This window comes from Amphiura filiformis, chromosome 15, assembly GCF_039555335.1.
Source record: "Amphiura filiformis chromosome 15, Afil_fr2py, whole genome shotgun sequence".
Lineage (NCBI taxonomy): Eukaryota > Metazoa > Echinodermata > Ophiuroidea > Amphilepidida > Amphiuridae > Amphiura > Amphiura filiformis.
This window is the reverse complement of record NC_092642.1, coordinates 17,981,267-18,008,163: the sequence shown is the minus strand read 5'-3', so window position 1 is coordinate 18,008,163 and position 26,897 is coordinate 17,981,267.

Genomic DNA, 26,897 nt, shown 5'->3' with positions numbered 1-26,897 from the left:
TCACAGCCAAGATTTACTTCAGCCAAGCCCAAGCAGCCAATCACACGCTTCAGCGTAGTGCTTGACGCTACCATGAAGGATGTGCCTTCACGCTTGGACCAACCATCCTTCAAGGTAGGAGCAAGCATCCTTCATGGTAGGACCAACCATCCTTCATCCTACCTTCAAGCGAATGCATAGATCAATCGCTATAGCTAGGCGAGCGACGGCGCATTCTACTAACAAGCAATTTCTAGCCAATGACAGCTTGATGTTTACTACATTGAAGGTCAAACAACGAATCACACGCTTCAGCGTAGTGCTTGATACGTTCGCGATGCTTGCGTGCATACCAAGCATCCTTCATGGTTGGACCAACCATCCTTCATCCTACCTTCAAGAGAATGCATAGATCAATCGCTAGCTAGGCGAGCGACGGCGCATTCTACTAACAAGCAATTTCTAGCCAATGACAGCTTGATGTTTACTACATTGAAGGTCAAACAACGAATCACACGCTTCAGCGTAGTGCTTGATACTTCCGCGATGCTTGCGTGCATATCAAGCATCCTTCATGGTTGGACCAACCATCCTTCATCCTACCTTCAAGAGAATGCATAATCGCTAGCTTGGCGAGCGACGGCGCATTCTACTAACAAGCAATTTCTAGCCAATGACAGCTTGATGCTTACTACATTGAAGGTCAAACAACGAATCACACGCTTCAGCGTAGTGCTTGATACGTTCGCGATGCTTGCGTGCATACTCTAATGATGGCGTCTCCCGGGGTATACATGTTTGCTCAGAGAATTAAAGGGTGTTAATTGTGTTTATGTCCCAGGTATAATGATGGCGATATTAAATGTTTATTAAAATTTTTATTAAAACATTATTGTGCAAAATACATAAAAAATGTGATATGTGAATATAATGTAGAGAATATTTAAACAATGTAAATATTATTAAAAGTCACATAACGTTAAAACTTACAATGTTAAAAAGCGTAAAAAGCCTGAGAATTTTGGACTTTTTGTATATTTTTCCAAATTTGGGGGTGGGGGCGTCGCACCCCCGCCCTTGTGTAGGGCCTACGGGCCTGCGTCCTATAAACGAAACTAGTTTCGTTTTGGGAGGGGGTAAAAATACTCGAGTACGTTTGTACAAAAACATCGGTCTGAAGAATGCGTCATTAACATAGGCCTAATGTCAAAATTTTCAACATTTCATTTATTAATTACGTTTCTGGCAGGGAGGGAGGGGGTCGGCTGAGAAACGAAACTAGTTACGTTTAAATGACGTCGTCGATCTTTTTGTTTGGTCCCTAAGCATATAATAGGCATATATTTGTTGTAAATTAAGTATCAGTATTTGGTACCGGTAGGCCTACATGTATAGGCCTATAATTGGGTTTAGGATTTGTTGAATCAATTTTTCTTATAACATCCGAAATTCTGACTTAGATCAATTGATTTATTTTTGTGAGTTATTTTCAAACATTACATTGTTTTTGTTGCTTGAGACATCTGTTTTGTGTGTGTGTGTAAATGTATCTGTATTGAGCGTAATTCTTAATTCTATAATTAGCCTACAATATTTGCCTTTTGTTACATCTCCGCCATCTTTTTTAAAATTCTATTTTGCCGTTTTGTTAAATTTGGTTGCATCACAGATCCTGGAATCTGGGATCCGTGCTTGCATGTATTTTTATAAATATGATGGAAATAAATGAAATATGTAGGCCTATCCTATGGATATATGTATGTTGCATTGCTATGCTCCGCTTTATATCCCGGCTTTATATAAATTTTGTATTGTAGGCCCTACGTCCCATTTCACTCTGTAGTGTAATTCCATCACTAGTTTCCTAAGGCCGTGTAAAATTAATATTTTGGTTCTCGTCCCTCCCTCCTCAATTTCTGGGATTTGTCAGATTTTTTTTTTTTATTTTTTTAGATTTTTTCAATTTTTTTAGACTTTGGAATGATTTATGAAATCTTCATACATATAAATAAGTTTATTAGAGAACAAGCATCACTTCCAAGTCTTTTTGTGGTACTCTAGGGGGTTTATCCCTCAGAATCTCACATTTGAAAAAAAAAAAAAAAAAAGGGCCTCATCGTTTCCTCGAGCACTGTTGGAGAAGACCGAAAACTACTGACAATGCTAATTTTACAAAAAAAAAAAAAAAAAAAATAAACACCTCCCTCCCTCATCAATTCATGAAAATCCTCTGGACGAGAACCAAAACATTAATTTTATACGGCCTAATCTACCGCGGTAGATATTGCAGTCATCGTAAATCACTCAGTCGCTAGCTGAGACTATTGTCGCTAGCTTGGCGAGCGACCGTCCTTCATGCTCAAAATGCCTTTCTTTATAGAACTCTTTATACTGTAAATTTTTAGAACATCCAATCACAAGCTTCACCGTAGTACTAGATACATTCGCGATGTTAACGTATAGGCATGCATATCATGAGTCGAGCGAGCCCGGGAGATGGGAACTGCATGGGGATAGTTTTATACTCAGTGCAACCAGGGGATGTGAGAGTCACGTCCCTGCTGCAACTTCTGTGACTGTTGTCTTGACACCGGATTTGGGTCCAGTTTGTTTTATAATATTATTAAATATCGGCAATTACGACTAAGTATGACAACCAAACGAAGCTCAACGATGACTTTAAGTCTTATTTTATAAGATGAACTTTAAGAATATTGCACGATACACGGCGAGGTGGCCCAATCTCAATCTTGTGATTTTGTTTAATTGGACATTGTTGGAGTACACGGAGCGGAGCTTCTGACTAAATTCCTTCCTCACCATACACATAAGAAGATTAAGTGCAACTCGTATTTACGGAGGTAGGCCTATGAGTACCACGGGTTAGGTGAGTCTTTTTTAGTTCTTTTACTACATATATCATGACTAGCATACTCAAGTACACGCATGATGATGATAAATCTGCAAGAACTAGGGCCTACAAAGTACAAGCCCTGCATATAGGCCCTACAGCAATTTTAATGGTGTACAACATGTACACTACTACATGTACAGAATGCAGCATAATAGCCACTCAGAAGATGCAAGGAAGAGAAGGTTGTTCCAGCTCATATCATCATGATCATATCACTGAAATTAATATTTTGTTCGGGGCAGAGGGAGACACTCATGCACTTCAATATTAAAGGGCATTTCGTGATCCACAGCCTCATCCCCCACTTTTCCCAAAAAAAAGTTGAGATTTTTACACCACTGGATACCTCTGGCTACATAATGTTTATGTACCAAATATTTCTTGCAGATTAATTCGTTTAGCAAAAATATCACCAAATTTGAATTCTATCGAGCAGTGTAATACACATAATCATGCATAAGGCTAATGAAAGTTGACTCCCAGTTTCCCGTTACCCGACTCCGGTCAGAAAAAAATGCCGATCAAATATTTCATTATTTTCCATTATTTCATTATTTCACATTTTTCAAGTTTTTAAGAAAAAAGGATAGTTTTAATGTCATCTTTCACGTCCGACACGTATTTTAAGCACTTTTACGCCGACCCTGACCGGCCCGAATAGTCTTTGCAAACGCTGGGTTAAACTACGTGGTAAAATGGCGATATCGTAGGGCGCATTTACTGGAGACTAGGAATTCCCTGCATCTAAGTTTCTCCTACCACTAAATGGATAGACCGAACACAGAGAGGCAGCCAAGTTCGCGGGAACCAGCGTATGAACAAATATGAAAGCATTTCTACCGTGCACTATGTAGCGCGCTATATATAGACAACATCAAAATAAATAAAATAAACAAAATTTGAAGTCAAATTTATTCTGCTTTTCTTACAAATATTTATGTATTTTTGTGATTGGCTAAGCACTGCTTGCTCCTACCATGAAGGATGGTCGGTCCAAGCATGAAGAAAAGGTTGGTCCAAGTGTGAAGACTGCTTGGTCCAAGTTATGAAGGTATATCCTTCATGGTAGTGTCAAGCACTACGCTGAAGCGTGTGATTGGCTGCTAGCGCTTGGCTGAAGTAAATTTTGGATGTGATTGGCTGAATACTGCTTGCTCCATGAAGGATGGTTTTAAATTAATAAGGCAATATTTAATATAATACTTATAAAGGGAAATTGATTGGTTAAAAGTGGAAGTAGCGTAAAATAAAGTAAAATCACGCATATTGATTTTGTGTTTAATATCAGCAATCTAAAATAATTACTTTACTCGTATACAGGGGGGGGGGGGCACTTAACACAAATGAACATACGGGTATGTTCCCACCGGAATGCTTTTTTTAAAATTTTGCATCTCCGAAAGACCAGCCTATATATTTGACCAAAATAGAGCTCCGAAAGACCATTGATTTTGATAATTTCAGCTTTAAATACTCCAAAATTGCTCATTCCTCGTTATTCATGTTTTTTCAGGCGAAAAAAGACCCTTGCTTTTGACTATTCGCAGCTCTAGAAGTCCCCATTTTACTTGTTCGCAGCTCCAAAAGACACACTGTGACCGGTACACCGTCACCACCTCAAAATTCCAGGCGAACATATACCCAGCAACATTTTTCATGAGCCCCCCCCTCCCGGATGCACGTGCTGTACAGGAATAGACCTATAAATTAAAAGGAATATCACCAGCATTTTAGGAAATAATACATAGAATCACAAAAATATTGATTAAATAAATAACACCAGCAATTAAAGAAATAAAACACCAGACAAAATCCGATACATAGCATCACAATCCAGAATGATAATGAGAGATTTTAAAATTCAATACAAATTTAAAAAACATTATATGTTTTAACGTGATGTAACTTTTAATAATTATAAATTGTTCAAATATTCTCTACATTATATTTATATATCACATTTTTTATGTATTTTGCACAATAATGTTTTTATAAAAATTTTAATAAACATTTCACTATCCACTTAATATCGCCATCATTATACCCGGGACATAAACACAATTAACACCCTTGAATTCTCTGAGCAAACATGTATACCCGGCCCGGGAGACGCCATCATTAGAGTATGCACGCAAGCATCGCAGAAGTATCAAGTCCTACGCTGAAGCGTGTGATTCGTTGTTTGACCTTCAATGTAGTAAGCATCAAGCTGTCATTGGCTGGAAATTGCTTGTTAGTAGAATGCGCTGTCGCTCGCCTAGCTAGCGATTGATCTATGCATTCTCTTGAAGGTAGGATGAAGAATGGTTGGTCCAACCATGAAGGATGCTTGGTATGCACGCAGGCATCGCGAAAGTATCAAGCACTACGCTGAAGCGTGTGATTCGTTGTTTGACCTTCAATGTAGTAAACATCAAGCTGTCATTGGCTAGAAATTGCTTGTTAGTAGAATGCGCCGTCGCTCGCCTGGCTAGCGATTGATCTATGCATTCTCTTGAAGGTAGGATGACGGATGGTTGCTCCTACCTTGAAGGATGCTTGGTCCAAGCGTGAAGGCACATCCTTCATGGTTTATTTATTTATTTATTTATTTATTAAAACTTCTTTTGCCTGGGTAACAAAACTCAGTGTAAACACTGTTTTTCAGTTTGGCCCAGGGGTCAAACGTAACACATCAAAAAATAAACAATACATTTTAAAATACATTACAAAGCATATATCAGATTGCACAATTTAACCAAATTAGGAATACACTCAAAAACTAGACCAGCTAGGCATAGAATTTACATACAAACAACAATGATATATAAAAACAGTGATATTGCACTATAGGACATCCGAGGTGTAATTTACTTAGGACTTACAAGCATATTTAAAATAACCAACTGTAGCTGGCAAAGGATTTTTTGCTCTGGTGGGGAGAAGGTTAAAGGACTGTACACCTCTGGAGGAGAATTTCCTTTTGGCAGAGGCACTGCGGTTTGTTGGAGGGACAAGATTACCTTGGGATGCGGACCTAGTGGAGTGGCCATGACTATTACTAACTGTGGAAAAGATGTTACATAAAGGCAGTGGGAGGATGTTGCTAAGGCTCTTATAGACCATGATGTTAAGGTGGATATTGCGACGATCGTCAAGTTTGTCCCACTTCAAGGTGTTAAGAAGAACATCAGTGGGGTATCTGCGTGGGAGACCAAGGATTATTTTGCCAGCAGTATTTTGCAACCTGTCAAGCGTTTTCAGTAAGGTCTTACCAGCATTTCCCCACACTGAGTCGCAGTAGTCCATGTGAGGTAAAATAAGAGCTTTATACAAGAGATTGAGGTTTTTTTGAGGTAAAACCTTTCTGAGTCTGCGCAGCAGACCATTACGTTTAGAAACAGTTTTACAGATTTTGTTGATTTGCTCATTCCAGTTTAGGGCTGGATCCAGCCAAACACCCAGATATTTGAATTTATACACATTATCAATTAAAGCATTATTTATATACACCTTCAAATCATCATTTTTACGAGACATTTTTTGTTGAGTGCATAGAAGCATAGCCTTGGTCTTTTTTACATTGAGGGTGAGATAATTTTTGTTAAGCCACTTAGCAACCTTACTGATTTCTGTATTCATTCTGTCATTGATGTCACTGACAGACTTACCCGTAACAAAAATAGCTGTGTCATCAGCATATAAGGTGACTTTAGATTTAGTGTCAGTGACAACATTGGCAAGGTTATTAATGTACAGCGTAAAAAGAAGGGGCCCAAGGATTGATCCTTGGGGACACCAAACTTGACTGCTGCTGGACTTGACACATTATCACCTATTTTAGTAACCTGTTGACGATCAGAAAGGTAAGATTCAAACCATCTGAGTTCATGGCCATGCACACCAAAACTCTGGAGTTTGTGAAGAAGGACTTTGTGGTGCACGGTATCGAAAGCCTTCTTCAGATCTAAAAAGATGACGCCCGTATAAAGCCCAGAGTTGAAGTTGTCGAGCAAATAATCTGTGACCTCCAGAAGGCAAGTTTGGGTAGAATGCATGGCCCTGAACCCTGATTGGTTTGAAGACAATAGATTTTTATCAGAGACATATTTGTAAACTTGGCCATGAACCAATTTTTCAAAAACTTTCATGCAGGAAGGGATCACCGAAATGGGTCTATAATTACTGGTGTCGAGATGATCCCCTTCCTTAAAAATAGGGGAGACTCTACTCTTTTTCCAGGCTGAGGGGACAACACCAGAGGAAAGACTGATATTCATGATGTAGGCCAAAGGTCTACATAGCTGCGCAAAACCAAACTTGAGGAGCTTTGGGCTGATGTTATCCAAGCCAGTAGCCTTTTTACCATTGATATCCTTGAGGAGCTCAAGGACATCATCCTCATTAATTTTGGTGAAGCAAAATTCCCCTGGTGTTGTCTCCTCAGGATGATTGTGGTCCAAATCAGCAGATGTGAAAGCCTTCGCCAAGTTTTCTCCTATAGTAGAAAAGAAAATATTAAAAGTGTCAGCAATTTGATTCCCATCATTACAAATACCATCCCCAACCCTAATACTATTAATGGTATCAGATTTAGAACCTGGGAGAACAGATTTTATTGTTTTCCAGAGTTTGTGTGAATCTGAGCCAGCATCGTTTATTGACGTTTCAATGTACTCCCGCTTAAGCCTGGAAGCAAGGTTGTTTGTTTTGTTTCTGAGCTTTCTATACTCAGCCCAATCAACATCAGAAGAGGATTTTTGGCACGAGATCTGGATCGCACCAGATCTATTCTGCATGCAAGATACTCATCACTAATCCACTTCGGTGGATTATTAGGGATTTTGATCCGTTTAAAAGGTGCATGAGCATCGCAGATGGGAGTGAATAGGCTCTCAAAAACATTCCAGGCTAAGTCAGGGTCATTAGAAACCTCAATAGAACTCAATGGTAGCGTCAAGCACTACGCTGAAGCGTGTGATTGGCTGCTTGGGCTTGGCTGAAGTAAATTTTGAATGTGATTGGCTAAGCACTCCTTGCTCCTACCATGAAGGATGCTTGCTCCTACCTTGAAGGATGGTTGGTCCAAGCATGAAGGATGGTTGGTCCAAGCGTCAAGACGGCTTGGTCCAAGTGTGAAGGCACATCCTTCATGGTAGCGTCAAGCACTACGCTGAAGCGTGTGATTGGCTGCTTGGGCTTGGCTGAAGTAAATTTTGAATGTGATTGGCTAAGCACTCCTTGCTCCTACCATGAAGGATGCTTGCTCCTACCTTGAAGGATGGTTGGTCCAAGCCTGAAGGATGGTTGGTCCAAGCGTCAAGACGGCTTGGTCCAAGTGTGAAGGCACATCCTTCATGGTAGCGTCAAGCACTACGCTGAAGCGTGTGATTGGCTGCTTGGGCTTGGCTGAAGTAAATTTTGAATGTGATTGGCTAAGCACTCCTTGCTCCTACCATGAAGGATGCTTGCTCCTACCTTGAAGGATGGTTGGTCCAAGCCTGAAGGATGGTTGGTCCAAGCGTCAAGACGGCTTGGTCCAAGTGTGAAGGCACATCCTTCATGGTAGCGTCAAGCACTACGCTGAAGCGTGTGATTGGCTGCTTGGGCTTGGCTGAAGTAAATTTTGAATGTGATTGGCTAAGCACTCCTTGCTCCTACCTTGAAGGATACTTGGTCCTACCATGAAGGATGCTTGCTCCTACCATGAAGGCTTCATGCTTGGACCAAGGGATTTGGCGTATTTGGCCAGCGATACTAACAGGCCATGTTGCTGTGACTCGGCGGTGTTACAGCTATAGTGCTTTGTTACCTCTTGACGTTCCTCGGAATCGATTACATAGCCATAGTCATAATATAGTTCACGTGGGTGTCTCTCTGCCCTATCTGAAGTCCCGTTACCTTCCACGCTTGGTATGTTAATGTCCTTCCCGATGAAATTCCACAAATGGAGTAGCGCACCCATGACAATGGTTAAGGACTCCAGGAAGAATGGCTGTAAAAATACCAGACTAGCTTCGATGACTTTCTGGAATGTTGATTCAGTAAAGTTGCCATCGTTTTTGCTAACTTTGCTGGTATAATTGATCGGATACACTGGTGATATTGGTAGTGAGATATCATCTTCAGATGAAAGCACAGCAATGTTGTTCAGAGTTTGTGTTAGCCACAACCATACTTTATCAGCGACCATCAATCCAACAGAATAATGAAATAGGGAATTGTTAGGAAGAACTGCACCGTTATATTTGACAAGAAAAATGACTTGAATGACTATTGACACCATGTAAGTCAACTCATCTACGATCGGAACCCAATTTAAATTAACAGTATCGTCCTCAAAGCTCGCGACGTATATTACTCTACACGCAAGAAACAAAAGAGCTCCGACACCGAAAACGACCATTTGCAAGAGAGACATTTCATAATAATTTTCCGCTTGCTCTTTTTTTGTTTGATCGTCTGAAATCTGGTCGTGATCAGTAGCATTGCAGACAAATCCTCCAGAAGAAGGAGAGTTGCGATATTGTCTTTTCATAAATGTAACTTTACCACTGGATTGCCAAGTATTCTTTTTCAAGATGAAATACAAACACAATGCAGACATAATGACAGAACAAATTGCATGAGCTGGTTGTGTCACGTTTTGAGCAGTCGTTAGGATCTTAGTAGGTTTGTCGTTCGACGAAGAAATCAAAACAGGGGCGAAAGCTAATGCCACTGCAGCACTACCAAGGAAAAATACCAGCATAAGAGCGGAATGGTAATTGCCATTGCCACGGTTTGACCGTGTTCTTTCCTATATAGAGAGAAAGAGAGTGAAAAGAACAGTGAAATGAAGATAGCGCCAGACTTGCTATGATTTTACATAATTAAAGTACATTAACATGCTAACAACTGACGATCGTTATTTCAAATAATTAGCCTATGGCTAAAGAAAATATTATATAACAAAAAACAAAAAAATTACTGACGGGCTCCACACGGCCCGCGGGCAGTAGGTTGCTCATGCATGATGTTCAGCGTCAATTATCGAATTCTTGAATGTCATCTGTTGTTTTGTTTTGGATGGTGACATTCAGCCCCACTCTCAAAGCAATCGTTTTGATATGAGAGCCATGAATGTACATTAAATACCAAATACGTAGTGTTTATAAGAACAGGTATTAAGTTCTAAATTCTTCTAAACAAATCCAAAATTTGATGTTACGTACCTCGATCAATGATAGTTTCGTGCTAACACTTAGCATTTTCTCAAATTGAATTGGAGCTGACGTTGGTGAAGCTTTTTATAGGACTTGACCATTAAAATATGTGTGGAAGAAAGTAGTTCCCTTGGTCTCTTGTGTATTTTGGCCCCCTCTTCCTTATCCAGATGGCTTCCTTGATAAATCTCTTCTGATTTCTGCCAACCGATAACATGGTTTTCAGAGACATGATCAGTTTTTGCCGATTTGTTATCCTCCCCTGTAATGGAGGCGGCCTGTCTCTGGGACTGTGTGGAGGCTCCCGCCGTACACGTTGGGAGAGCCATTCTTTATACCAAATTCGACAAATTGCATTTCTCGACACATTTATCGTGAAAAAGTAAGATGGATCCATCAAGAGGAGCCAAAACACTCAACAGAGACTAAGGAAACTACTTTCTTCCGCACATATAATATAACCAAGTCCTAAAACAAACAGCGCCACCAATGTCAGCTCCATCAGGAAATAGCCGTCGAGATGCAGCGATTGGTCATTCAGTGTTAGACGAAACTGTCATTGATCGAGGTATGTAACATTAAATTTTGGATGTGTTAAGAAGAATTTTGAAATTAATATTTCATTGACAACCCTGATGAACTTATTTGCGGAACAAACAGTACAGGCATGTTTTTATTATTAAGATAATAAGTAGGTAGAAGGCCTTTCATAAAAACAAAAAGGTTAAAAAGGATACGTCGTGAGAGTAAATAGGGTGTCAAGCTTCGTCAGATGTAACTCCTGAAGAAGTCCGAGTCACACCTAAAAGAAAGCTCTACAACCGTTATAATCCCACGGCACAGCTACTTTTTTCAAATCCCTCATAGTTCTACGATTGATTAAACGGTCAAGATAGTAAGGTTATTTCTTCAAATTACCTCAATTTTTGGGCTTATTAACGGATTATCCCTAGTAGAACAAAAAACAAAAAACAAAAAACGCAATAAACTTGCCTGCTGCATCCCACGTCGCAAATTCATCGAGTCCATCCTATCCAGCATGTTAACCAGTTGTGTCGGCATAACATTTCACACGCTCCTCAAATCAGCTACCGTGTCCTACTTATCGAAACCCAGAGCTGAGTAAATAGCAGGTAGCAAAACTAGGATCTCATTATTCCCATCCTCCCGGACACAGTTCGTTTGTCCTCAATATGTTAATACATTCGTTTAATGACCTTGGAATGCACTGGGTATAGAAACTCATATAAATGTCAGACCATTTTGGTTCCTACTGTAATAATTTATGTTAATATGGTTAACAGTTTTACTTTCCCATTCGATTTACATACTAAAGTCTATAGGTTTGACGCTACAAATTTCTTTTGAAAAAACCCCGATAGCTACATGTGTAGAAATATCACCTCATAGGTATTGGAATTGTGACGTAAGCATCTATAATTGGGTCGTTTTACACTATATCTCAAATCCTGTTAAACATCGTCCATCCAGCTGGAATCTTTGACGTGGTTATCATATTAAAAAAATATAGCTGCAAAATGTTACATAAAGTTAAGACAATGTTTCCCCCCTCCCCTAATTGGATACATTGCTAAGGAATTCCCAGAAATCTTCAACATTTTCAGACTGTTTTGGATGAAAATTATTTGATTTCAAATTTTGGTTTTGATTTGGTTTTCAAATAGGACACCATTATAATCCGACTTTTCAATCACTTTCTCTGCAAAATAATGTTTGAAAAAGACTTTGAGAAATATTTTTTGAATAAATATGTGACTTGTTGAAATTTGTCACCTGTCAAGCCTTATATCATATAGTTTTAGAAACAAATTCATCATTTTGAAACAAGGTGTGTTGGTGAGCAATCTGATTTTAGACTTGTGTCCTAGACTATTGAAAGTTTGTACCTGTCCCCATCTTTGTTGAGAAATGACTGGTTAACTTTGATTTGCATTGAATCCTGGACGCCTTGGTTAAACCTCTGCCCAATATCTTGACCTTGTCTAAGTATACAAAATGTCCAGGTGACTAAATGTGGATGTGGGTTGAAACTTGAATTTTAAGGAGCGTTCTGACTCACCTATGTAAGCTTCCTTACACTGGCCGGATGTAGTTTGGCCGTGGCAGGGGAGTATATATAGGACCAGTAGATGTCCGTTTTGTCTGTCTTGCCCTTTGGAAACACAATAATTTGTCTCCGGTGTTGCTCTAAAAGTCCGTATGTGATACACTAACATATACACACGGCCTGCTCAGAGGTTCCTTGAATAAGATAGCACTACATATTTTTGAGGGGTGTGTAGTAGAGTCTGTCGAAGGCAACTTGGCTGTTGAAGGCTGCGTTGCCTTTTCTATTATTTGGAATAGCTACAATAATTATCAACCTTGACATAGAGTCTGGATCACCCCGAGTTTATGATCATTGGATGATTGGATGCAAAGTAGAGATATCTGATCTTGTGATAGATTTGGACAAAATAAATCATCGCTTTGTAATATTCTTCTTTTTGTTTTCTTTCTTATTATGATTTCTAAGCAAGTCTTAACGTTACAGGTTAAAGACCACTAATAGGCCTGGGCGATACATTGAAATACGATGAGGAACTATTTTGTTTTCATGGCATTCGAAAAAGACTGCATTAAAATCGCTGAAATTGATCAAGTTATATAGCCAAAAAGTACTTTTTAGAGTTTGATGCTTCAAAATGGTACATTTTCTCTCATTATATGACATTTTGATGTAATAGTACCAAAATTCATACGTACGGCTTCGGTTTTTAGTAAATAGTCGCCCTATCATATTGTAACTTTCAGCTTCGAGGGCGCACTGTCATTTTAAGGTATTTACGGTTCAGTGCGTTAAAACAAGAAAAGTCTCAGGTCAACCTATGTTGAATTTTTGATCATTTGGCATCTAAATCATATAGTTTCACCTGATATTGGTGGCATTAAACTGTGAGAGTTCTGAATATGAGAAAATTCCACCCGAAATTAGGCATTTTCTCATTGAAACACGTGTAATACATAATTAGTGGTATTTAACCTATAGAAACACTGAATTCTATGGATCTGATATTCGTCATGGAGACTTTTCTAGCTATTTTTTGCTTACATTTCTCAATATTTAATTGTATTTGCCCTGGCAAGAAAACGTGCATCTTCTTCGACTACTAAGGTATGTTTTTAGAACCCGTTGAGGTAGTAACGGGTTGAAGGGGGGACTTGTGGCATTAGTATTGGGTTTACGGCTAGTTTCTGTGATTTCAGGGCTTCTAAATTCAACAAGCCTAAATCGGAACACTAACCCTAAATCAATCTTAATCTGATCTGATCGTGCTAGGACAGGCTACAGATACGAATCTCCAGATATAGTCCTAGGTTGAAGCAAAAACAGCGAAACAGTCATCATACAGGGTGTCCGAAAATCATTGATATTTTACTCGTCATGCTGTTTTCCAGAAATTTTCTTGTTAAAACATGTATTGCAAATGTCAATGTTTACATTCATGGCATTTACCCGAGATTGGAGCACCTTTGTGCTTATATAGGTTAAAGACCACTAATAGGCCTGGGCGATACATTGAAATACGATGAGGAACTATTTGTTTTCATGGCATTCGAAAAGACTGCATTAAAATCGCTGAAATTGATCAAGTTATATAGCCAAAAAGTACTTTTTAGAGTTTGATGCTTCAAAATGGTACATTTTCTCTCATTATATGACATTTTTGATGTAATAGTACCAAAATTCATACGCACGGCTTCGGTTTTTAGTAAATAGTCGCCCTATCATATTGTAACTTTCAGCTTCGAGGGCGCACTGTCATTTTAAGGTATTTACGGTTCAGTGCGTTAAAACAAGAAAAGTCTCAGGTCAACCTATGTTGAATTTTTGATCATTTGGCATCTAAATCATATAGTTTCACCTGATATTGGTGGCATTGAACTGTGAGAGTTCTGAATATGAGAAAATTCCACCCGAAATTAGGCATTTTCCCATTGAAACACGTGTAATACATAATTAGTGGTATTTAACCTATAGAAACACTGAATTCTATGGATCTGATATTCGTCATGGAGACTTTTCTAGCTATTTTTTGCTTACATTTCTCAATATTTAATTGTATTTGCCCTGGCAAGAAAACGTGCATCTTCTTCGACTACTAAGGTATGTTTTTAGAACCCGTTGAGGTAGTAACGGGTTGAAGGGGGGGCTTGTGGCATTAGTATTGGGTTTACGGCTAGTTTCTGTGATTTCAGGGCTTCTAAATTCAACAACCTTCGCTTGCCTGCGTATACATATAGAAAGCTTAATGATGATGAAAAATCAATGTTGATGATCATATAGACATGCCACTTTGTTAATTAGACCCACATGCACATTTTGTTGGTGATTTCCTTGCCCTAAATAACGTACATAGGCCTATACGTGTAAATACAGTATAGGCCTAGGCTAGGCATTTTGCTTAAGCTTTAAGGCGCATGTAAGGCCCATAGTCACGTGTAAAATAAAACCTAGTCTTTGTGTACACGTAGTCTATGGGCCTCTACAGCATCCTGTGTGGCCTCACTCTATCCTAACTCAAGCCGGAACCCTAACTTGATCTATAACTCTATTTTAAACCCATATCTAATCCTCGGACCTAGCCGTATCTCTATCCCTATCCATGAGCCCAGCCCTATAAAAACCCTATTCCTAATGCGAACCTGACCCTAATCAACATTTCTAACACTAAACAGCAAGCCTAAATCGGAGCACTAACCCTAAATCAATCTTAATCTGATCTGATCGTGCTAGGACAGGCTACAGATACGAATCTCCAGATATAGTCCTAGGTTGAAGCAAAAACAGCGAAACAGTCATCATACAGGGTGTCCGAAAATCATTGATATTTTACTCGTCATGCTGTTTTCCAGAAATTTTCTTGTTAAAACATGTATTGCAAATGTCAATGTTTACATTCATGGCATTTTACCGAGATTGGAGCACCTTTGTGCTTATATAGAAACACTGAATTCTATGGATCTGATATTCGTCATGGAGACTTTTCTAGCTATTTTTTGCTTACATTTCTCAATATTTAACTGTATTTGCCCTGGCAAGAAAACGTGCATCTTCTTCGACTACTAAGGTATGTTTTTAGAACCCGTTGAGGTAGTAACGGGTTGAAGGGGGGGACTTGTGGCATTAGTATTGGGTTTACGGCTAGTTTCTGTGATTTCAGGGCTTCTAAATTCAACAACCTTCGCTTGCCTGCGTATACATATAGAAAGCTTAATGATGATGAAAAATCAATGTTGATGATCATATAGACATGCCACTTTGTTGATTAGACCCACATGCACATTTTGTTGGTGATTTCCTTGCCCTAAATAACGTACATAGGCCTATACGTGTAAATACAGTATAGGCCTAGGCTAGGCATTTTGCTTAAGCTTTAAGGCGCATGTAAGGCCTATAGTTACGTGTAAAATAAAACCTAGTCTTTGTGTACACGTAGTCTATGGGCCTCTACAGCATCCTGTGTGGCCTCACTCTATCCTAACTCAAGCCGGAACCCTAACTTGATCTATAACTCTATTTTAAACCCATATCTAATCCTCGGACCTAGCCGTATCTCTATCCCTATCCATGAGCCCAGCCCTATAAAAACCCTATTCCTAATGAGAACCTGACCCTAATCAACAATTCTAACACTAAACAGCAAGCCTAAATCGGAACACTAACCCTAAATCAATCTTAATCTGATCTGATCGTGCTAGGACAGGCTACAGATACGAATCTCCAGATATAGTCCTAGGTTGAAGCAAAAACAGCGAAACAGTCATCATACAGGGTGTCCGAAAATCATTGATATTTTACTCGTCATGCTGTTTTCCAGAAATTTTCTTGTTAAAACATGTATTGCAAATGTCAATGTTTACATTCATGGCATTTACCCGAGATTGGAGCACCTTTGTGCTTATATAGTATTTTATTGAACATTAGCGTGTGGCAAAAACACTTTTCTTCGAATCAATTTAGAACTCTCGGAAACTTTTACTGGGGCATATAATTTATTAATTATTACTATGTTTAATAATCAACTTTTCCAAGGTTGCTCCTACTGATTTCACTCTATGGTTATATAAAAATAACTGCTCGGATCTTATTAATACTGTTTTAGCCCAATAGTAATACACACCCTAGTAGAACTCTCTGGAAGTTGTCAAGTCGATCTGAGAAAATATTTGGCAAACCGTTTTGAAACATTTCTAAAAATATGCGGCCATTTAGTCTAATTTTGATAATTGTGTTAATGGATTTTGGCAAGTGTTTGGCATTTTGTTTGTACGGAGGCGGCAAACAGTCGATGAAAGTGTGTTTTACAATGGTTACTTCTTTGAGGGTATGAATGGTGACAAAGATAATAAAAATAAAGTGATATTTTAGTGTACGTATTTTATGTATTCCTATTAAAGTGATAACCTACATGCTGGGCTTGTTGCTATGATCAATAAGTATGTTTGCATGATAAACACAGGTTAGTAAAAGTAACAATAACAGCATTCATTGCGTGTGAGTAAAAAGCTCACGTTAAATTGTAAGTAGACGCATCAAATTGTTTTCATTAGACAATTACCCGGCTTTTGTGGTTCGTGGTTAAAGCAAAATGGATGGACAAGCGTCACAATTGAGGTGCTTTACCGATTTCCCTGAACAATTACTTCTCCAAAACATGAATTGGCCGACTTTTTGCCTAATCTGTGTACAGTTCGAGTTGCACAATAGTGTGGTAGACAAGCAGCCACACAATCAGCTTCAAACCTACCTTATATTTATATTTATATTTATATTTATATTCATATTTATATTTATATTTATATTTATATTTATATTTATAGTCGAAAGAAGTTTTCCAGGACAACGGATGATGCAAATCAAAATGTTATTACCATCAAGCTTTCGGCACTAGGCCTTCATCAGAACTATAAAATAAAAGACATTTATATTTATATTTATAAGCGGGTATTTATATTTATATTTATATTTATAAGCGGGTATTTATATTTATATTTATATTTATATTTATATTTATATTTATATTTATATTTATATTTATATTTATATTTATATTTATATTTATAGTCGAAAGAAGTTTTCCAGGACAACAGATGTTGCAAATCAAAATTTTATTACCATCAAGCTTTCGGCACTAGGCCTTCATCAGAACTATAAAATAAAAGACATTTATATTTATAGTTATATTTATAAGCGGATATTTATAGTTATATTTATAAGCGGGTATTTATATTTATATTTATATTTATAAGCGGGTATTTATATTTATATTTATATTTATATTATATTTATATTTATATTTATATTTATATTTATATTTATATTTATATTTATATTTATATTTATATTTATTTATTTATGTTTGTTTCTTTTTTGATTTGTGCATTTTGCTTTGCCTGGTATCATCACACTTGTTAAAGGGTTTTTTACACCCGAAACGTCGTGTTTCTTGAATTGTATTCAATTTTGCACTGCGCCTAAAAATCTCTCCACTTCGACCATTATATTTATATTTATATTTACTCAGCTTAAATAAAAACTGCCGGTTGAATTTGATTGTATGTATTGTCTTGATCAGACAGGGTCGATGTCTAACCATTTGTCACGATTCAGTCTGGGTCTTTTAGTTCTGATATGGATTGCTTCCAAGACCCTACGAGGGAGTCCTTGGACTCCCTCTCTAACACTTTTACGTTTTCCCAGTCTGGGACAACCGCCCGACCACCCGGAACCAAGGGGACGGCACAATATTTTCCTGTTTGACGTCATCAACACCTGTGGCGTCGCCGGATGTGTCCTAGTACTACATCACTAGCAACAACAATCTTCAGAGCAATAATATCTGCTGAAGACGCCGGTTGACCCGGTGGAAGCGGTGAGTGTACCAAATTTGAAATTTTCGGTTAATTTGGCCGTTTTTTGCAAAATTTGTGCCCAGTGCAGCAGGCCTTCCTGTTTTTATATTGATTGATTTTATATTAAATCAAAGGCCCGGAATATTGAAGAAGACGGAAGTGACTATATTCTCTAATAACTGCTATTACTATGCGGTGTTCTGTCAAAGGGTTGCTTTAGCTCCTAAAATGCGCACAGATCGGACTCATTGGATGAAATTCCTTTATGCCCATCGCTGCACGTCAGCGTAGCTCTTAAGTGGTCGGAGCACTAGACACCGAAGCTTGTGATTGGCTGTTGCCCCTTCGATGAAGAAAAAAATACCTAGAATGTGCTTGGCTAAATATCGCTTGGTGGTAGCATGAGGTGCCATGTCATGCTCTGTCATATGGCCATGCTCGTACGAAGCGTGCTTGGCTGAAGCTTAAATTCTTCAAGCCTGGAGGAAAAAGGTTTGTCGTTTATGGAAAAAAAAAAAAAAACATTCGAGGACTGAACTACATGTAATTCCTGTTCAAAAACAGATTATAATATTGGCAGTGGCTAAAAATAAGGTTATTTTCTTGTATCTCATGCTATTACCGGTATATATATTAAGCCTTTTGTATAATTGGATTTCAAACGTATCTGCTGATGTAAAATACTAAGTCAAAACATCAGTATCGCTATTCTTAGCGCCTGCAAGTGCCGGATGAATAGATTACACTGGCGAAAATGAATTCGACTCTTTTTTCAGCCGATAATAGTTGTGACTTTTTACTTCCAGCTGAAGCAGTTGTTCCAAACGTGTACACCATCTATAGGAAGATCTTCAGTTTAGTTATCATACCCATAGTGACAGGATTGGGATTTCTCGGAAATTCTGCGCTATTATTTGTTGTATATCGCGTGCAAGAAATGCGGACTGTCACTAACTTTTATCTGTCCAATCTTGCTGTTAGCGATGCAACTCTGTTGATCTATGGCGGAGTTCAATACATGTCGGAATACTTCACCATTCCAATTAATTTTGGTATATTGGTGTTTCACTCTGGTATCGTTTGTGCGTTTATGGGGTTTATCGGGTACTTTTTATATTTTACATCCGTGTGTTTGATAACACTCATTGCTTTTGAAAGATATATGGTTATCTGTCACCCGTTAGCATATCGAATGCTCAAAGGCAGGACCTGGACTGTACGAATGACAATAAGTGCTTGGTTTATTTCATTGGTTTTGGCATGTGTGACACTTTATTGTCATGAAACTGAAGTTATTTGTATAACTTGGTCTAACAATAGCTCATATAATGAAATGGCGACAAAGTTTACCATCTGTAAGATAGACGTGAATAGTGCATGGTTTAGAACTCTCATGGTAATTGACTTTGCACAATTTACTCTGGCGGTGATTTTGTCTTTATACATGTACGGCAGGATTATTTACGTGCTTAGTACAAGGCCAATTCTCAAAACTGGGCGCAACTGTGATCAGCAGACGTCGTCAATACTTCACGACAGAAATCAAATAGCAAGAATGGTGATTTTGAATGGAAGTGTTTTCTTCATATGTCTGGTCCCATATGAAATATTCAATCTTGATATTCTCAGCTATTGGTTGGTTGGTGAGGCTATATTCGAAGCAGAAACAACAAGGTTTATCTTAATGGTAGGCCGCGTTACTTTTCTGTTGAATTCGGCAGTAAACCCGCTTCTGTATAATGTTAGTAACGCGCGATACAGAAGAGCCTTTGCTAAAGCCTTTGGATCTGTTGGTAACAGAAAAAAGAGAAATGATATGAAAATGTTCTTCATAGATATAGAGAATCAAAATCAGCAAAAGCATAAATAAGTCGGGGAAAATATTTAGCATTATCGACTAGTGACAAAAATGTCATATGCAAGCGTCGGTTTGAAACTTGAACATACCCTCCTCAAGCCTTCGAGGCGGGTGCACCACTCAGTCCGACACGCCGCTAGTCCGGTACGCTTCTAGTCCGATACGCCGCTAGTCCGACTACACAAATTCCCTATATATACTTAGGGGTGCGTCAGTCCGAAAATGAAAAAGACTGCGCTAGTGCGAAAAAAAAGCACGCGCCGTGTCGGATTAAAGGAGTGTTTTCCAGATTCGGACTATCGCAGTGTTTTTCATTTTCGGACTAGCGCAGTGGTTTTCATTTTTGGACTAGCGGCGTGTCGGACTGGCAGAGTGTATTTTAGATTCGGACTAGCGGCGTGTCGGACTGGTGCAGTGCATTTCAAATTCAGACTAGCGGCGTGTCGAACTAGCGGAGTGTCGGATTAGCCGACACGCCCTGTATCCGCGAATCATCTTGAACTGGTCGAAACACATACTATCCAACTGGTTGTAGGGGATTTCAATGCTCGAGGTGGAACTGACAGCCATCCTGAAGTTGTTGAACGCTGTTTCTACGATGTAACAAATTACAAGCGTGAGATACTAGTGAGCATGCGTGAGAGACATAAACTTCGTGTAGCTCAAATGAGATCCCCAACCAAGACAACGTCATTGGATGCATAAAGTCGCACAAATCAGAAGAAACTGCTATGTTAAATATGCATTATGTAGTAACTCAGAATAGTGACTATACCACCACATTGGGAATTGGACAATAAGTCCAGCGACAAGGTCATGAAAAATGAAAAAGATATGGTACTCCATCAACAACTGACAAGGACCTACTTGTAAGTAATTGTTCACCTCCCTTCAGCAATACTTCTGCTCAACAACATCAATAGCCAACCACCATCTGAACTACCTCCGCCGGCTGTTCAGGACCTGTCAATTCAAGTCAATTCACCAAACGTGAGAAGACAGACCCAGCGAACTCAAAAGTTTTCGACATCATTCGCAAAAGTTGGCATAAAACGTTTAAATATCTGTTATATTAAGGGCATAAAATAATTTTATAACATTAAAAAACATTTCTTGATAACCTACTGCAAAAATTCTAACCTAATTTTATTTAAGTGTTGACAAAATATTAGGCAAAAATTTGCAACAATAACATTTTGGAAATATTTTAAAAATATTGTTGCAGTGTGTTTTCATACAAAACGTTTTAAAACGTTTCCATGACCTTTATATAACCCGACATTTAATGTTATTAAAACGTTCTTATCTAAACCAAAACCCAAAATATAATATGTTAAAAACGTTTGAAAACATTTTTGTTTTTGCTAGCAGTGGCTGTGGAAGCATTAAAATTTAGGGTGGGGTGGGGTGGGGTGGGGGGGTTGTGGGGTTCGTGGGACGAGCGTATTTGCTTCTGTGTTACTAGGATTATTTTTTGCGTGTGTGAAGCGCAGGAAAAATTACAATTACAGACTGTTAACACCAAATGAATGTGTGTTTTGCTATTTGATGGACCAGATGGGCCCAAAAGTGTTTTTCATGCTAAAAAGGAAGATGCACAGAGCAATTGAATACATGAATACAAAAGCCACCTAAGTCCATGCGAAGTTATTTTGAGAAAAAACCCGTGTATCATTTTAATTCCTTCAGTTAGATTTACCTGGTCAATATGGTAAGTTTTACGTGCAAATGAGTGGATTAACCTGTATTAGGTATGACGATTAGCATTTCAGGGACTTCGTGGGGTTCATTTTAAATTTTGGACTTTTGGTGGTTTTTTGAATCATATACAAAGACAACAATGTTAGAATGAGATTACCACTAGTAAGATAATACAAAATAAAGCACACGGGTATGTATAATGTTGATAAGCATTCTGCCATGTAATATAAACCACACACTTTCCTTTATTAAACCCATTTTTTGTTCAAAAGTCATTCTCTAGCAATGAATGTGTTACAAGTGGACTTTTATACATACTGGATTTCAATCAATGTGTTACAAGACTCAAATCATGGAATTGGGTGATTCTTTCATACATGCTATTTTTCACATGCCCAATAGACACAGAGAATGAATTTGAGTTGTTCTTTCATGCATATGACAGGCCTATGTATAGCAGCAATTTCCCATGCTTAACTCAATTTGGCCAAAGTATGGACTTAGGTGGCTTTTGTATTCATATATTCAATTATTTGCTTATTGTTTCTTATATTATTATTTTAGGGGGGGGGGGGCGTTCCCCTTGCTAAAATTTAAGGGGGAACATGCCCCCTCCCTTCCCGCTTCCGCCACCTATACCTGGCATTAACCCTTTGGTTGCCACCTCTTGATTTCTTTACATGGATACCTAGGTCTCCATTCTCTGATACTAAATCATGCCGCCAAAAGTGCTCTATTTAATGGTTTCGCAGGACAGATGTTTCAAATGGGCAAATCATATATTAAAATGTTCAGAAGAGTCTGGATGATCGTTTCTACCATGTTGCAAATTTGTAACCTGCGCATTCTATTCGTTTTCATAGCAATTGGTCACGCGAAAACCCATCCTCGAAGTTTAAACGTCCATCCTACCGTGGGTAAAGTGGTAGGCCAACGAACTTTTTGCTAAAACATGAAAATGAGCGCAATGGATGGCTCCAAGATTACCCCCAAGTCATTTTGTTGATTATAAATATGAGTGTTTTAGTGCATCAAAGGGGGCGCAGGGGGGGGAGATTGATACAAATGATCAACAAGCAGACACTTATGATGTTTGGGGGGCAGCTCTTAAGCGAGCGCCCCATATTTTGTCTTGTACTGATGTTTTACATCAATTATGGAGTTCTTTAGATTGACCTTTATCATGTTAATTTTGATTTTACTATTTACTAATAATACTAGAGACAATATATATTACTACATTTACGTTATTTTATATAGCATTTACATTATTATTTAGTGATTTCCTTTATGAAATGGCAATATCCAGCTGAATCAAATGACACTTAGATACAAAAATATCCTCCTGGGGTGTACCAACTCCGTTAATAACGCCCTCACCTTTTTGTTCATCAGTATTTGTGCCTACCGCTATCGATGATCAGTGAGATTTTATACCAATTCCAGCTCCAGGTGACTCCTAATTAATTTTCTTGGACCTTTGGATGCATTGTTAATAAACTGAGCTCAAAAAGAAACTTTAGAATCACAGGGTCATATCTTAAAATCCTGTCTATCAAAATGAACCAAAATTACACACAGGATTACTTCAATACTCCACTCAAAACACATGTCAGTAACCAAGCAGTTGTCCAACTGACACAACAGTAGAATACAATGACACGGAACAGCTTCCTGGACCACTTTCACAGCACAATATTTGGCACCCAGCATAAGAAATCTGTAAGAATGCATACAAGATCCTTGCACAGATGATGAAACGGTGTTGCGTTCTGCTTTTCACGCACTTTCTTCAAGAAACAGGTCTTGTTCCGTCCTATTCCACTTACTCTTTGGGAATTATCACCTGTGCAAGGATCTTTCTCACAGATTTCTTGTGCTGGGTGCCAATTATTGGGCTGTGAATGTTGTCCAGGAAGCTATTCCATGTCAGTGCATTTTTGCTGCTGTGTCAGTTGGATAACTGCTTGGTTACTGACATGTGTTTAGAGTAGAGTATTGAAGTAAACCTGTGCGTAATTTTGGTTCATTTTGATGGACAGGATTTTAAGATACGACCTTGTGAAAAATTATAAGTTTCTTTTTGAGCTCAGTTTAGGTATTAGCATTTCACTTTGAAAAATCAATATAACAGGACTGTAGTGCAATTTGCGTTCCCCTCCAGTGAACATTATGCCTAATCCTACCCTAGATTGACTTTGTATTTTGTCATGTTTGTTTTGTTCAGAACAAATAAATGAAATTTATTACTGTTTACTCTAATAAGACTGGATATAATACATTTACATTATTTTATATCTACATTGTACAGTCTAAACGCAGGACAACCGTTCTTTTGTTCTGCTTAGTCGCGCTAAAAGTCGATCGATACATGTTAAAATCAGCACAATTCCGAGATACACCTTTTTGCTATGAAATTTATTTTCTCGGTCAAATATAAAGCAAAATTTTTTTTTTCTTCAGTAATGTCAAATAAAAACATAGTGCTTGGATGAACATTTTTTTTTAAATCCTGGTGTTAAAATTAAGCATCAAATTGTGTCTTTTATTGTGATATTTTTGATTTTTATAGGCCTTTAGTTCGCCCGTGAGCTTTTTGCAGAATTCATTTTTAGCGTCTCAAACTAATATAGTTTGCTAAAGAAAGATATTTCCCACCTCTGTAAAGCACATCGTGTGGGTCTATATATTATAGTTTTGTCAGAATTTCCGTTTTTATTTTACCCTTTTCCCTCCATGCTCCGAAAATGTCAAACTTAGTACTTTACCTCGAGAGCAACCAGCACAAATAATCGATATTTCAATTGTTGTCAACCCAGGTCCCTTTTCCATTGAAAACCAGGATTGCCTGACCAGCGATTTGGTAGCCCAAATCCCCAATTCTGGTAAATGAGGTGGATTTTGGAAATTTGCTCCCGTGATAGCCTGCAATTTCAATTTATAGGGGCTATGGATTCCATGATTATGAAAACCATTTTGTCTGTTTGTTTGTTTACCTAGGATGAGGTCCATGGGAAAATCCACTGTCCAAACCTAGAAAAATTCGCGTGTTATTAGAGGGGATTTTAATTTTCTGTCCCTCCTATCTCCAGGTGAATTTTGAATGACCCCCCCATCGCGGGTTGGCATTTTCATTACACCCTTCAGACTTGCGTTCGTACTTGCATCATATTGATGATGAGCAGTGAGATTCTGATTTAGTTAAACGTTGGTTAACGTCAAATGGCACATAAAACTTCTCCCATCCAGGATATGGTATGCTAACTGGAAATTGATTTTTGGTGTCAATCATCTATAGTAAAAGCAAACAGAATGATGCGCAAAGATATAATAATTATGTTAGACTGAATTAATTTAGTGTATCATAATTTAGTGAATAAAACCTTAACGATCTATATATCTATGGCCGGTCAAACTAGACCCTCCTTCGCGCCCGTGGATAACGACTGGTCATATGACTACCATTATTATCCAACCCAAAACACTTTTTTTTCTCTTCCGCTTCTTCAGTTAAAAAGACATTTCGTGATCCACAGCATTACCCCCCCCCTCTCCCCACTGAGCCCCCTCGGTATGTTGAAATCACTTACACTAGACCCAATAACAGTAGGACTTATATTTGTGTACTTATATCCACAATGTAAATAAAACCTAAGAGTTACAGGCCGTGCCCATGGTGACGTTCCGAGGTAGAGCTTTCTGAATCCTTGCTTCAAACAGAAGTCTTCAAGCAACTCCAACAATCTTGTGCCAAGTCCTCTTCCACGTCGGGATTTTTCAATGACAACTGAAATAAAGAAATGGACAAAAACTACCGCATTTGCAATTAATGTAACTCGATTTTCCGGAATATTATAAGCCGTTAACATTAACGCGCATTCCCCCGCCCAACATCCAATTAAATTTGTATGTAGCACCATAGCCTTGAAAGGCGTTTGGAGATACTCCATTGACCGCGTTTTATACTACACATAACATTTTTGATCGATGCGGCGTGCGAAAAAATAGCAATCTATTCACCTCGTTCCCGGGAAACAAATTGAATATGTTATGTGCGACTTTGCTTGTTCTATCCTATAGTGACCTTGAATCGCTTCATTGTGAGATTTTAGTACTTTTTCTGATGATTTTTTTGTGGTTATTTTTGAACGTCATGATTTGACGTTAACCGCAATGGGAGCACTGTACTATGACGTGAATTCTCCGAATAGATTACATCATCTTGTTCGCGGGCATACTATTAAACTTATTTTGGACTAGTGCTGGACTAATGTAAAATCAGGTTGTAGTGCAAGTTTCATGTTTCACGTAAAAATCGCAAACTCTTTGGTAATGAAAAGCGTACGTTTTGTGCGTAATTGTGGCAAATGAAAAACACACTCAGTGCCACTAGTGGTTCCCTGCTCAGACCAAATCATGCACCCCACACAAACTCCCATAATACCTTACCCCAAACCCAGTAGCTTTTGGAACTACTAAGTGATGCCCTAAGAGAGAGAGAGAGAGAGGTGAAGGCTGATTAACTGAAAACACGTTCCCGAAGCCGCCACTATATAATTGAGTCCGGGCATTGAGTGTGCGTTAATTAGGGATTCAACAACTCTTCCTATACTTGTGTACAGGAGCCAACCGTTGTTAATCCATGATGAATCCACACTTTTGCAGTAAGCGTATACGCGAACGCCAGCGCGCAACCGCGTTACGGTGATTTCGTTGTTGGTATCAACAATAAAACTACAGAATAAAACAGCAATATTTAGTCGCTACCTGCAAAATAAGTTTGTATGTTAGGCTTAACGCATTAGGACCAGGCTTCGCTATTCCTTTTTTTGGAAATCAGTCTTCTGTAGCTGTAGTCTACGCAAGCCTGTTAGGCCAGGCTTGGAACGCTTATTCCTGAGCCTGCCTCCGAGCAGGTTTGAGTTCATAAAGTCTATTTCAATTTTTTTAAATGGTTTAAGTTGCAATGCAAACTTGAGTTTTTATAGTAGTAACATACGATGTTTTTGATTAAGGCCTCGATTTAGTTGAACATTTTAATGCACTTTGCTTTGTTTTCTTTCATATTTTTCAGCTGTTGCTTTTCAATTAACATAATTAACATCCATTCAGCTGACCATTGTTACCATTCTTTTGTAGCGTTCATTTATTGAAAATGTTTCGTTGCTATCATAGACCCTATATAAACATGATTTTTTTTAAAGTGGACCAGAAAAAGTTCATTTTTTAAGTTAAAAGTAAAAAAAAAAAAAAAAAAAAAAAAAAAAAAAAAAAAATAGGACTCAGTGCACACATGCTATGCATGGGTGCTGTATAATATTATACCAGCATCAGTGCACACATG